Source organism: Tiliqua scincoides, chromosome 11 (genome assembly GCF_035046505.1).
Source record: "Tiliqua scincoides isolate rTilSci1 chromosome 11, rTilSci1.hap2, whole genome shotgun sequence".
NCBI lineage: Eukaryota > Metazoa > Chordata > Lepidosauria > Squamata > Scincidae > Tiliqua > Tiliqua scincoides.
Genome location: NC_089831.1, coordinates 22,543,749 through 22,556,146, shown reverse-complemented (window position 1 = coordinate 22,556,146; position 12,398 = coordinate 22,543,749). Strand labels below are relative to the sequence as shown.

Sequence of the window (12,398 nt, the reverse complement as noted above, 5' to 3'; positions counted from 1 at the left end):
AATTCAAATTAATACAAATCAGCTCAGGAAACTTGACTGTTAAATTTGGCTTCAGCATGGATGACTTTTCTTGTCCCTCTACATGATTCAAGCACATTTGTTCTGCTGGAAAAGTGGCATTTTCACCTGTTGTTGCTGATGTAATGTAATAATGGTCATTGGTCTTTTCTCATGCATTTAGTTTCACATAAGGATATTTACTTGCTGGAGTTCTTGCATTCCATTGCTATTTGTCCCCTTGCTTTAGAGAACTGGACTCACCCGTGAAGGCAGTAGTAGGAAACCCTTGTTCTTAACCTAACTGCTTTAGCTCATGGACTCACCATAGCCAGCGAGACCACTGCTTTATCTGCAGTGACTGGTGCTGTGAGTCATTCCTGGACTGCACATAATAATGGCTTCTGTCTGCACCTTTTCCATTCATGAACTCTTGAACTCCACAACTTCTTATTCTTCATGTTTTCTTTCCCCTTGAGTGTGTATATATACTTGAGGATGACACTTCATACATCAGATGAAGAAGGTGGTGGTCCTCAAAAGGAACACTGGAACTCACGCCGCAATCCTAACCACACTTACCAGAGAGTAAGCCCCATTGACTCTAATGGGGTTTACTTCTGAGTAAACAAGCATAGGATTGGGCTCTCAGTTGGATAGTCTTCTAGGTGCTACAAAGCTCATCACCATTCATAAACCAAGGGATGGCCTGCAAGCATGTGAAAAGAACCCAGCGCTTTAACTATTCTGGAATGATCCCTTTATCCTCAGTGCCCATTTTCTGAATATTTACAGGATAATCCAAACCATGTAATTATATATGCCAATGCTGTCTTTTGACCTGGTCACTTCAGGTGCTCCTGCACATCCCTGATCTCATCTGATCTCAGAAGCTAAGCAGGGTCAGGCCTGGTTAGTACTTGGATGAGAGACCGCCTGGGAATACTGGGTGCTGTAGGCTTATACCATAGTCTTTTGAGACTGAAGGTTGCCAGCCATGATCCTTGGGAACCCCCTTTCATCTTCTTCAATCCTTACATGAACTTTTGCCTCTGCTGCATTTAAGTAACTCCGCTACATATCAAAATACTTACATTTTGTATTATTTGATACAAACCCTGTTGAAGGATTTTAAGTCTGTATTTTAGAGAGAAAACAAAGCATTCCTATTGGCACATGATATAATTATATATAATTATTAAACTGCAGAGTGCTTATTTGAGGTGCCTTAATTTGTTTAATTAAACATATTAGCTTAAAGACTGCATCTTTTTTATTTTTTCCTAATTAAAAGGCTTTGACTTCATCTCCATCCTCACTGTTGCCTGATGGAAGTTTTTGCAGAAAACCACAAAAAATGCCATCTGAACCCAAACCCACCAGAAATGCCATGGCTTTGCCCCATCAGCCATAGGTTTTGAGACTGTGCTTTGCTGTGCTCCTGCCATGTCAGTGTGCCCTGGTTCCTAGGCCCTCAGAAAGTTTGTCCCACCTGTTTTGTTGGGTCTGAATCTTTTCCCCATCAATTTCACTGGATGACCCTTCAGTTCTAGTCATGTGGGAGAGAAAGTTCTATCTCCCTTCTCCACACCATGCATTACGGTATTTTATGACTCTCTCATGTCCTTTCTTAGTTACCTTTCTTCTAAACTTAAAAACTTTAGCTTTCCCATGTAGGAGAGGTGCTTTGATGTCCTGATCTGCTCCTTTTCCCACTCCAAAATATCTTTTTTTAGAATGGATAAAGGAACTTCTGCACCTTCTCTCTGTTTCTCTTTACCTTGTGATGCGCAATGAAGGGGGCTCACAGTGTACAATTATTATTTATGCATAGAAAGCTGATTCCTTCTGTAAGTGGATGGAGCGTCAAGGCATGCAAATCTCTGCATCCATGGAGGACATTTGTCCTGAGTCCTAAAAGACTCAAATGAGTGACTCTCCATTGCCTACGTTGCAGTTGCTCCTTTAGCAAACAAAACCATTGTAAGAACCCCTCTTGTTTAATTGCAATAATGAGTCAGGTTCATTAAGAGAGATGGCAAGGTCTGTAGCAGGGAAAGAGAGCAGAGTGTTAAGTACCGGATCTCAATAGATATTTAGAGAGGATTTCAGCCCCTTGATATTTTTTTCGCAATCAGTGCCTGTATATAAATAGAACCAAAGCCATTTTTAAAGGCTCTGTATATTTTTAGTAGGCCTAATCATTAGATCCAATGGGTTGGATCCTGTCTCCATTCACTCCACATGAAAGACAGATTGCGAAGAGGTAAACAAGTCAGAATTAAGCTAAGCAATTAGCAACCCTGTGCAACCTATCCATGGCAAGTCTATGTATTGCGTCAAGTGCTGAGATGATGATGTTTAAATGTCCCTTTATATTAAAGGAAAACTCCCTGCATACTGAAAACTAGCATATCATGGAGAAATGCATGTAGGGAGATTTCCATAAGGGCACATCCAGACATTTGACTCTTCTTGCCCCCCACGCTGCAAAGTCAAGCAACGGATCTGTCACATGAGGCTGCTAATCTTTGTCACTGCTTGTGGTATCAGCAGGGGGTGTGCCAGAAACCCCCCCCCCGTAAATTTCACTGGGGACCATTTCCTTTGGTCCCTTACCAGGAGCCTTCCTCTTCTATATCCCCCAGTTGGTTGGCAACCTTCAGTCTCGAAAGACTATGGTATAAGCCTACAGCACCCGGTATTCCCAGGCGGTCTCCCATCCAAGTACTAACCAGGCCTGACCCTGCTTAGCTTCCAAGATCAGACGAGATCTGGCATGTGCAGGGTAACAGTTGCTGTGTTTCAAATGTACAGGAATGGCAAGCGCTTTCCTGGCTATGAGCCCAATCCTATCCAACTTTCCAGCACTGATGCAGCTGCAATGCAGGCCCCCTGCAAGGTCTTCCCTTGTGCAGGCCTCTGTAACTACCCTCCCACCACAGGGTGCAGCGCACACCCCATTGACACGGTGACACCAGGGCTGGAAAGTTGGACAGGATTTGGTCCTCAGTCACCTAACTGTTATAACTGCAGGTTGATCACCAAGAGATGGGGGGACAATGACAAGTGAGCAAACATGCAAGGGTGGCAAATATAGGGGGGATTCAGATGGTGGGGAAGTATGGACCACTTCAATGCCAGCCTACATTCTCTCCATTCTGCTACTACATGACCTTTGACAACTTATTGCACCCCTTGTACCTCGGGCAAATATCCCATCGCTCCACACTGTTTACACATGTGATCACTTATTGCATGCATGCACACAGCCATTTTTTCCCTTATCATTGTAGCCCATTGCATGCAGTCAATAGTGAAATATGGTGTCCTGTTCTGGAAATAGTTATTAAACTCTTGAGTGGGAGAGGGAAGAAAAAAAAAAAAAACCTGCAGCATTTTTGTTCATCAATTCAGATTAAAATTTTAATTTCATGGTACAATGAACTCATACACAGCTATATCTATTAAGGTCACCTATTTCAGAAAGCTGTTGTAGGACCTGATGGACACAAAGCTCTTTAGAAGATAAGAATCACACCTTCAGACATTTCAGCTCTTGCAATTCTAAACATGAGCCTTGCTATTTTTCCAATTCCCCCAGAGCCTGATATGTTGTTTTTCTGCAAAGAAGTATCAGATCTCTTGCTTGCTGAATGCAGTACATTGAGGGCCTGAAATAGGGCTTCTAATTGAGATTTTCCTTGTGGGAGAAAGTCCTCTAAATAGAAGCACTGAATGAGGCTAAGACTAAGCGACTCCCTGTTAGTTATGAACATTTGTGCCAGAGCTGAGATTGCAAAACATGCTCCATTTTCAATGATATTACAGCATTATTTGCAAATAAATACATTCATGTCTACTGAGTCTCCATATGTCTTCCATTGGTCTATGTAGTCAAGCATTATCCACTCTGATTGGATCTCAAGAAAAGGACTTTTTCAGCAGTGCCACCAAACTGCTTTAACTGGAGATTGAACCAGGGCCTTCTACAAGCAAAGAATGTGTTTACTGTTTAACCATGGACTGCATTTTCTACAACAATCTCAATGCACACCTAAAAAAGAGCAAGACCATTAAACAAAGTTTTTTGCTTCAGAAAAAAAGAGGCATGATTGTGCTGAAAGTCACTGGTGATTGCTCTAATTATGCCTTTATGGCTGCAATCCTAACCACACTTTCCTGAGAGTAAGCCCCATTGAACAAAATAGGACTTCTGAGCAGACCTGGTTAGGCTTTTGCCCTATGGTATATAAACCCAGCATAGATACAAAACATGTCTAGATTAGGCAAAGTACAAAGTGGATACACTGGGACATGTACATTTTATATGTACGACTAGGAAGTAGTGTGCCTCAAAAACGCAATGTGTAAATGTGACAAAAATATGCATCATGGAATATAAGAAGCGACAACTGGATGCAGCACTGAGTATAGACATGGGTCTTTGGGTTCAAGCCTGTTTCTAATATGGTTTGTTCTATATAGAAACTGAGTACACCCTAGAATTCTGTGCAACTTTACAGGGATTCTTAAGCACTCTCACAAATAAAACAAAAACACCCTTGTATTGGCCTATACAATGCAAACAGATTTAATTTTAAATCAGATGTTGTTCCTTCCCCAAGCTGTTAAACCTTCAGCTCAGCATTGTAATTGCTTTCTTAGAAATGACTGAGTCTTAAACAATATGCTCCAACCTTCATTTTGGTTGTCTTAGAGAATATATTTTGACTCCTCACTCTGACAGGGTTGAGCAGTGAGGTGGCTAAGTTTGCAGACGACACCAAACTTTTCCGAGTGCTGAAGACCAGAAGTGATTGTGAGGAGCTCCAGAAGGATCTCTCCAGACTGGCAGAATGGGCAGCAAAATGGCAGATGCGCTTCAATGTCAGTAAGTGTAAAGTCATGCACATTGGGGCAAAAAATCAAAACTTCACATATAGGCTGATGGGTTCTGAGCTGTCTGTGACAGATCAGGAGAGAGATCTTGGGGTGGTGGTGAACAGGTTGATGAAAGTGTCGACTCAATGTGCAGCGGCAGTGAGGAAGGCCATTCTATGCTTGGGAGCATTAGAAAAGGTATTGAGAACAAAACGGCTAATATTATAATGCCGTTGTACAAATCTATGGTAAGGCCACAGCTGGAGTATTGTGTCCAGTTCTGGTCGCCGCATCTCAAAAAAGACATAGTAGAAATGGAAAAGGTGCAAAAGAGAGCGACTAAGATGATTACGGGGCTGCGGCACCTTCCTTATCGGGAAAGGCTACGGCGTTTGGGCCTCTTCAGCCTAGAAAGGAGGCGCCTGAGGGGGCACATGATTGAGACATACAAAATTATGCAGGGGATGGACGGAGTGGATAGAGAGATGCTCTTTACACTCTCATATAACACCAGAACCAGGGGACATCCACTAAAATGGAGTGTTGGGAGAGTTAGGACAGACAAAAGAAAATATTTCTTTACCTAGCGTGTGGCTGGTCTGTGGAACTCCTTGCCGCAGGATGTGGTGATGGCATCTGGCCTGGACGCCTTTAAAAGGGGATTAGACAAGTTTCTGGAGGAAAAATCCATTACGGGTCACAAGAACATAAGAACCTAAGAACAGCCCCACTGGATCAGGCCATAGGCCCATCTAGTCCAGCTTCCTGTATCTCACGGCGGCCCACCAAATGCCCCAAGGAGCACACCAGATAACAAGAGACCTTTGCATCTGGCATTCTGACATAACCCATTTCTAAAATCAGGAGGTTGCGCATACACATCAGGGCTTGTACCCCGTAATGGATTTTTCCTCCAGAAACTTGTCCAATTCCCTTTTAAAGGCGTCCAGGCCAGTCGCCATCACCACATGATGTGTATGTGCAACCTCCTGATTTTAGAAATGGGCTATGCCAGTCGCAAGGGAGGGCACCAGGATGCAGGTCTCTTGTTATCTGGTGTGCTCCCTGGGGCATTTGGTGGGCCGCTGTGAGATACAGGAAGCTGGACTAGATGGGCCTATGGCCTGATCCAGTGGGGCTGTTCTTATGTTCTTAACTACAATTCCCAGGAAGCCTTGCAGGTCTCTTGTTATCAGGTGTGCTCCCTGGGGCATTTGGTGGGCTGCTGTGAGATACAGGAAGCTGGACTAGATGGGCGTATGGCCTGATCCAGTGGGGCTGTTCTTAGGTTCCTATTAAAACAACTGTAAATGCAAACCTCAAATCGGGCATTTAATTAGTTGCCGTGTAGAACTCATTGCTCATAAATCTGTTACTTACACTTAACTCTCTTAAATTTTAAGCTGGTTGCTTATAGGGAGATGGGGTGGGCAGGAGAAGAATCTTGCTGTGGGGATAAAATTGGCAGGGATTGGTGGGGGAGACACCATAGTTTAGCCACAGTAAATTAGGTCACCTGCAACTTTGTATCAGGTTTAATTAGAAGAAGATTGCATGTTTGGGGGCTAATCGTTTACAATTCACTGGGAGGACCATGGTCCAGGATGAATGGAAAGTGCATGGCGTGCCAATTACTGCAGGGGGCACTGTTTACATAGGACTCTCCCCCCCATACATGTGGAAGAGACAGAATGTTAGTGATCAACATAGTGATAAATGTTTTAAAAAACAGGTCTGTAATCTTGCAAATGTACAAGCACCGTTATGTTTAAAAATATGGAATTCTCGGTTGTGGCATGACAATAGGCTTTAAGGCCTGAAGCCTTTCATTGCCTTCCTTTTTCACTGGACTGGAAGGCATGTTGGAAAAGCTCCTTGTGCTTTAGCCTTCGTCATGTATGGCTTACAGACAAGGTTGTCATATTCCAGTTCCCAAATCCAGGCATCCTAATGTGTATATTATACTAATTTATTGCTCGTTATGCAAACCAAGCAAATCAATTGTTGAATTATCCAGTTGCTTTGTGTCCTTTGTGCTCTGCCCATCTGCTTCAAAACTTAGAAAGAGTAGTGAATGAGACTAAGAGATGATGCCTCATGGAAAAGGTGAAGTTTTAGGAGGGATTTGAAAGAGGTGTCACACAAGCAGTTTCAAACTGCTGATGATTACGGGGCTGGGACACCTTCCTTATGAGGGAAGGCTACGGCGTTAGGGCCTCTTCAGCCTAGGAAAGAGACGCCTGAGGGGGGACATGATTGAGACATACAAAATTATGCAGGGGATGGACAGAGTGGATAGGGAGATGCTCTTTACACTCTCACATAACACCAGAACCAGCGGACATCCACTAAAATTGAGTGTTGGGAGAGTTAGAACAGACAAAAGAAAATATTTCTATACTCAGCGTGTGGTCGGTCTGTGAAACTCCTTGCCACAGGATGTGGTGATGGTGTCTAGCCTGGATGCCTTTAAAAGGGGATTGGACAAGTTTCTGGAGGAAAAATCCATTATGGGGTACAAGCCATGATGTGTATGCGCAACCTCCTGATTTTAGAAATGGGTTATGCCAGAATGCCAGATGCAAGGGAGGGCACCAGGATGAGGTCTCTTGTTATCTGGTGTGCTCCCTGGGGCATTTGGTGGGCCGCTGTGAGATCCAGGAAGCTGGACTAGATGGGCCTATGGCCTGATCCAGTGGGGCTGTTCTTATGTTCTTATGTTCTTAAACATTAGAGATTACAAGGGAGAAAGGACAGAGTTATTTGAGAAAGGAGGAGACCCTTAGATGGCTAAGCTGGAAGGGATATCTTCCAGGATCATGGTATCTGTTCAGTGGCAAAGTACCTGCTAGGCAAGCAGAGGGTCTCAGTTCTGTCACTGACATCTCCTGATGTGGGGTGGGAGAAAAACCTGTGGGGAACTTCTATCAGCCATGCAGACAGGAGAGGGCCTAATGAGCTTGGCTTGGTAGGAAGATGCTTTCTATATTTTCTACTGCTCTCAATTATCTGTCCCTCTGCAGTTGGGTTGGTTGGGATTTGTTTTGCTTTGTGACTATTTTTATGCTTTGTTTTCTCTTTGGAGGTGGGAAATAAATGAATGTTCATATCCTAAGAGATTCCTCATTCAAGCTGTGAGCAGCCAGAGACCTGGTTAGCTTGAATAACAGAACAGCATCATGTGTCCTCAAATCCATACCAAAATAAGCTTCTGGGCATACAAACTTTACCAACTTTTTATATAGCAGTGTCTAGGTTAGGACAGTGTTTCTCAAACTGTGGGTCGGAACCCACTACGTGGGTCGCGAGCCAATTTCAGGTGGGTCCCCATTCATTTCAATATTTTATTTTTAATCTATTAGACTTGATGCTTCCATTGAATGTGACTGCATCTGGGGAAATGTTACAGAACTATACTTGTAACAAGCTACTATGTATATTCTTTTAACGATGATAGTAAATGGTACTGACTCCTGGGTAAGTGTGGGTAGGATTGCAGCCTAGGATTGTTAAAATTTTCCTGCTTGATGATGCCACTTCTGGTCATGACATCACTTCCGGTGGGTCCTGACAGATTCTCATTCTAAAAAAGTGGGTCCCGGTGCTAAATGTATGAGAACCACTGGGTTAGGACCACACTTACATACTCTTCAAATAAATTTGACCTATGAATATGCTGTGTTTTTTGTTTTTAAATATACATCCCTTTCCTTGAGACCTTTTCTACATTCTCTATGCTAATTATTGGATCTCAGCCCTGCCAATGTGCACCTCATTCTCATCCACAAGGCTGTAATGAGAAGAGAAATTGGCAGACCAGTTCCCAGACCAGTATCTGATCACTTGAAAGTCATGTTTTGGCCTTTGTAGAATAAAAGCCCAATCCTATCCAAATTTCCAATGCCAATGCAGTCACCCCAAGGAATGGGAACAAACATTCCCTTACCTTGGGGATGCCTCAGTGACTGCCCCCTATGTCCTCAAGTTCAAAGTAGTTGTACTATGCCTGTTGCATGCATAAAGGATGGGGGTGGTCAATGGGTGGCTGAACATCTGACCTCCTTTAAGCCATTTCTGCCCAATGTTGCATATATGCAACAGAGACCAAATGTGTACACTTGTGGGCTGGGCAAAAATGGGTTAAGCAAAGAGACCTGATAACGTGCATTCCGGCTTACAAGAGGTGAGTGCAAGGAAGGATTCACATCAGAGCTGGAAGTGAACAGTTGGTTGCTCAAGGCCATCTTGGTCCAAGTTGTCACAATTCTAGCATGATGAAAGTGTGAAGGCTCCAGGGAGTTCATTGTATGAGAGATACCATCATCTAACAACCTAATACAATGGTCACCGCTTGGGAATTGTACCTGTCTTGACGTATGCAGTGGGGCGGGGTTGGAGAAAAGAGTGCCCAAATCTCCTTCAGGAGTATGCCCTTGAAGCAACCTCCTGCAGTCACACCATTCACACTCGGGTGGCCACAAAGTCATCATATTTGAATAAGTGGCCAAATATAGAGATGTTTCCCACCCCTCAATCTTGCAAGTGTCCTATGCAGTTTTCCCTCTTAGGTCAATGTGAGTTTCTGGCATTCAATTATCTAATGCTTTTAAAGAGGATAAAAACCTTTCACTTTTGCAATCAATGGGAACGCAAATATATAAAAAATGCAGAGTGGTCCAAATAATGTTTAAAAAAGAGAGAGAGAAAGAAAGAGAGAGCAAGAGAAGGGAAAGAGAGAGCATGTTATTAGTGCTGTCAATTTAGCCCGGAATGTTATGGCATGCATGTCACTAAAAGAGACAGAAGCTATTATTGAAATGAGATTAGAATCATTTTGAAACATCAACAGCAGCATTACAGTTGCTAACATTTCCATCTAAAATAGGTGACATTGATGCTATACAATCAACAATGCCACTGGGGATAGGATAGAGAACAGAAAGGCTGGATTGTTTGAGCATACAGAGATTTCCGTTCGGCAGATTTGGATAATATGCCAAGCCAGCTAAGTTTTTCCCACCCAAACATATCAGATTTTATATATCGGGATATGTTTTCATTTCTCTACATCCTCTTTGGTCATTAGCAAGCATATGTGAGAAACCCAGACAAAGCAGATGTGCTCAGAACTGTAGGAAAGTCCAAGGTTCTGGAAAGTCCAAGTCCAAGGTGTCCAGTTCTGGTAGCCGCATCTCAAAAAAGACATAGTGGAAATGGAAAAGGTGCAAAAGAGAGTGACTAAGATGATTACGGGGCTGGGGCACCTTCCTTATGAGGAAAGACTATGGCTTTTGGGCCTCTTCAGCCTAGAAAAGAGATGCCTGAGGGGGGACATGATTGAGACATACAAAATTGTGCAGGGGATGGACAGAGTGGATAGGGAGATGTTCTTTACACTCTCACATAACACCAGAACCAGGGGACATCCACTAAAATTGAGTGTTGGGAGAGCTAGAGCAGACAAAAGAAAATATTTCTTTACTCAGCGTGTGGTTGGTCTGTGGAACTCTTTGCCACAGGATGTGGTGATGGCGACTGGCCTGGATGCCTTTAAAAGGGGATTGGACAAGTTTCTGGAGGAAAACATTACGGGGTACAAGCCAAGATGTGTATACGCAACCTCCTGATTTTAGAAATGGGTTATGTCAGAATGCCAGATGCAAGGGAGGGCAACAGGATGAGGTCTCTTGTTATCAGGTGTGCTCCCGGGGCATTTGGTGGGCCGCTGTGAGATACAGGAAGCTGGACTAGATGGGCCTATGGCCTGATCCAGTGGGGCTGTTCTTATGTTCTTATGTTCTTAAGGTGATGGCCTGCCTATTATGCTAGGAAGGGTCATTCACCTTGCTTTTCTCAGGTCAGAGACAATGGAAAGATGTTGATAATGGCCCTATTGGCTGTGATGCACACACGTGACATACTCTAGGTTCTCTTTGCGGGTTTTTGAAGCATTTCAAAACCTGTTTGATAAAAGTGGGTCACAAGAAATTAGTGTGCACACCATGAGAAGCAATGGTTCTGCCACACTGCCTCCATCTTCCTTGAAACAATTGTCTAATACAGTGTTTCTCAAACTGTGGGTCGCGAGCCAATTTCAGGTGGGTCCCCATTCATCTCAATATTTTATTTTTAATAGATTAGATTTGATCCTACCATGGTACGTGATCTGTATTTGGGGAAATGTGACCATGTATGTGACTGTATTTGGGGAAATGTGACAGACCTGTACTTTTAACAAGCCACTATGTATATTCTTTTAACGATAGTCAATGGGACTTACTCTTGGGTAAGTGTGGGTAGGATTGCAGCCTTGAATTGTTAAACATTTCCTGCTTGATGATGTCACTTCCACTCATGACATCACTTCCGGTGGGTCCTGACAGATTCTCATTCTAAAAAGTGGGTCCCGGTGCTAAATGTGTGAGAACCACTGGTCTAATAGGATTGCCAGACGGGTGGCATCCAAAGAGTTTTCCAGAGATGTTACAAGACTGCATACAAGACTGGCTGGTGATACTACAAGACTGCCACTCCTTGAAAAATGGAGGGGATCTTGCACCACGGAGGCAGTGTTAAAGAGGTGGTCCAGTAATGGCTCCCCAATGGTTTGAGGTTAGCTTTTGCTACCTTTCCCTCTGGGAAAAAAGCAAAATGTTGGACAAATAGGATCATTCTTGATGAATTGGCAGCTTAGAATGGCACCTTCAAGTCGGTCCTCAAGGGTTAGCAAACACTGTTTGGGCCCAGGATGGCTAAAAGACCACCTCCTCCCTCCATCATTTAAGAGCTTGCTTGCAAGTGGTCCTTCTTTGACTCCCTTCATAACTTGAAATATGGTGGGAGGATGTTCCTTGGGCCATTTCCAGAAGTAGCATACTCACTTTGGAATTCCCTTCAAGGACAGAGGAGTATCTTCCACTCCCTATTGGTTGCCTTGTTGACATAAGTACAGGCTGATTCTTTTATCCCAGAGTGCTTTTGATCATGAGCTGCTACAGTGTGTGTCTGTAAGTTTCCTCATTCATTTTCACAGCTCATGATGTTGTTTCATTGATCATGTGTTCAAAATGTGTTCAAAATGTGTTCTGGAGAGGTTGAAAGCTCTTCAACCTCTCCAGACTGAGAGCAAAATCCAAAGTCCAGCTGAAATGTCTGCGTGACTTCCTCTTTGCCGACGATGCAGCTGTCACTACCCACTCTGCCAAAGATCTCCAGCAGCTCATGGATCGTTTTAGCAAGGCCTGCCAAGATTTTGGACTGACAATCAGCCTGAAGAAAACACAGGTCATGGTTCAGGATGTGGACTCACCTCCCTGTATTACAATCTCTGAGCATGAACTGGAGGTTATCCATGACTTTGTGTACCTTGGCTCAACGATCTCCGACACTCTTTCTCTCGATACCGAGCTAAACAAGCGCATCGGTAAAGCAGCTACCACGATTTCCAGACTCACAAAGAGAGTCTGGTCCAACAAGAAGCTGACGGAACATACCAAGATCCAGGTCTACAGAGCTTG

At 43.6% G+C, this 12,398-nt stretch overlaps 1 pseudogene; it reads right to left on the bottom strand.

Moving 5' to 3' along the window:
* Window positions 1-2,683: 2,683 nt before the first annotated feature.
* Window positions 2,684-2,803, bottom strand: LOC136662934 (5S ribosomal RNA; annotated as a pseudogene).
* Window positions 2,804-12,398: the final 9,595 nt, after the last annotated feature.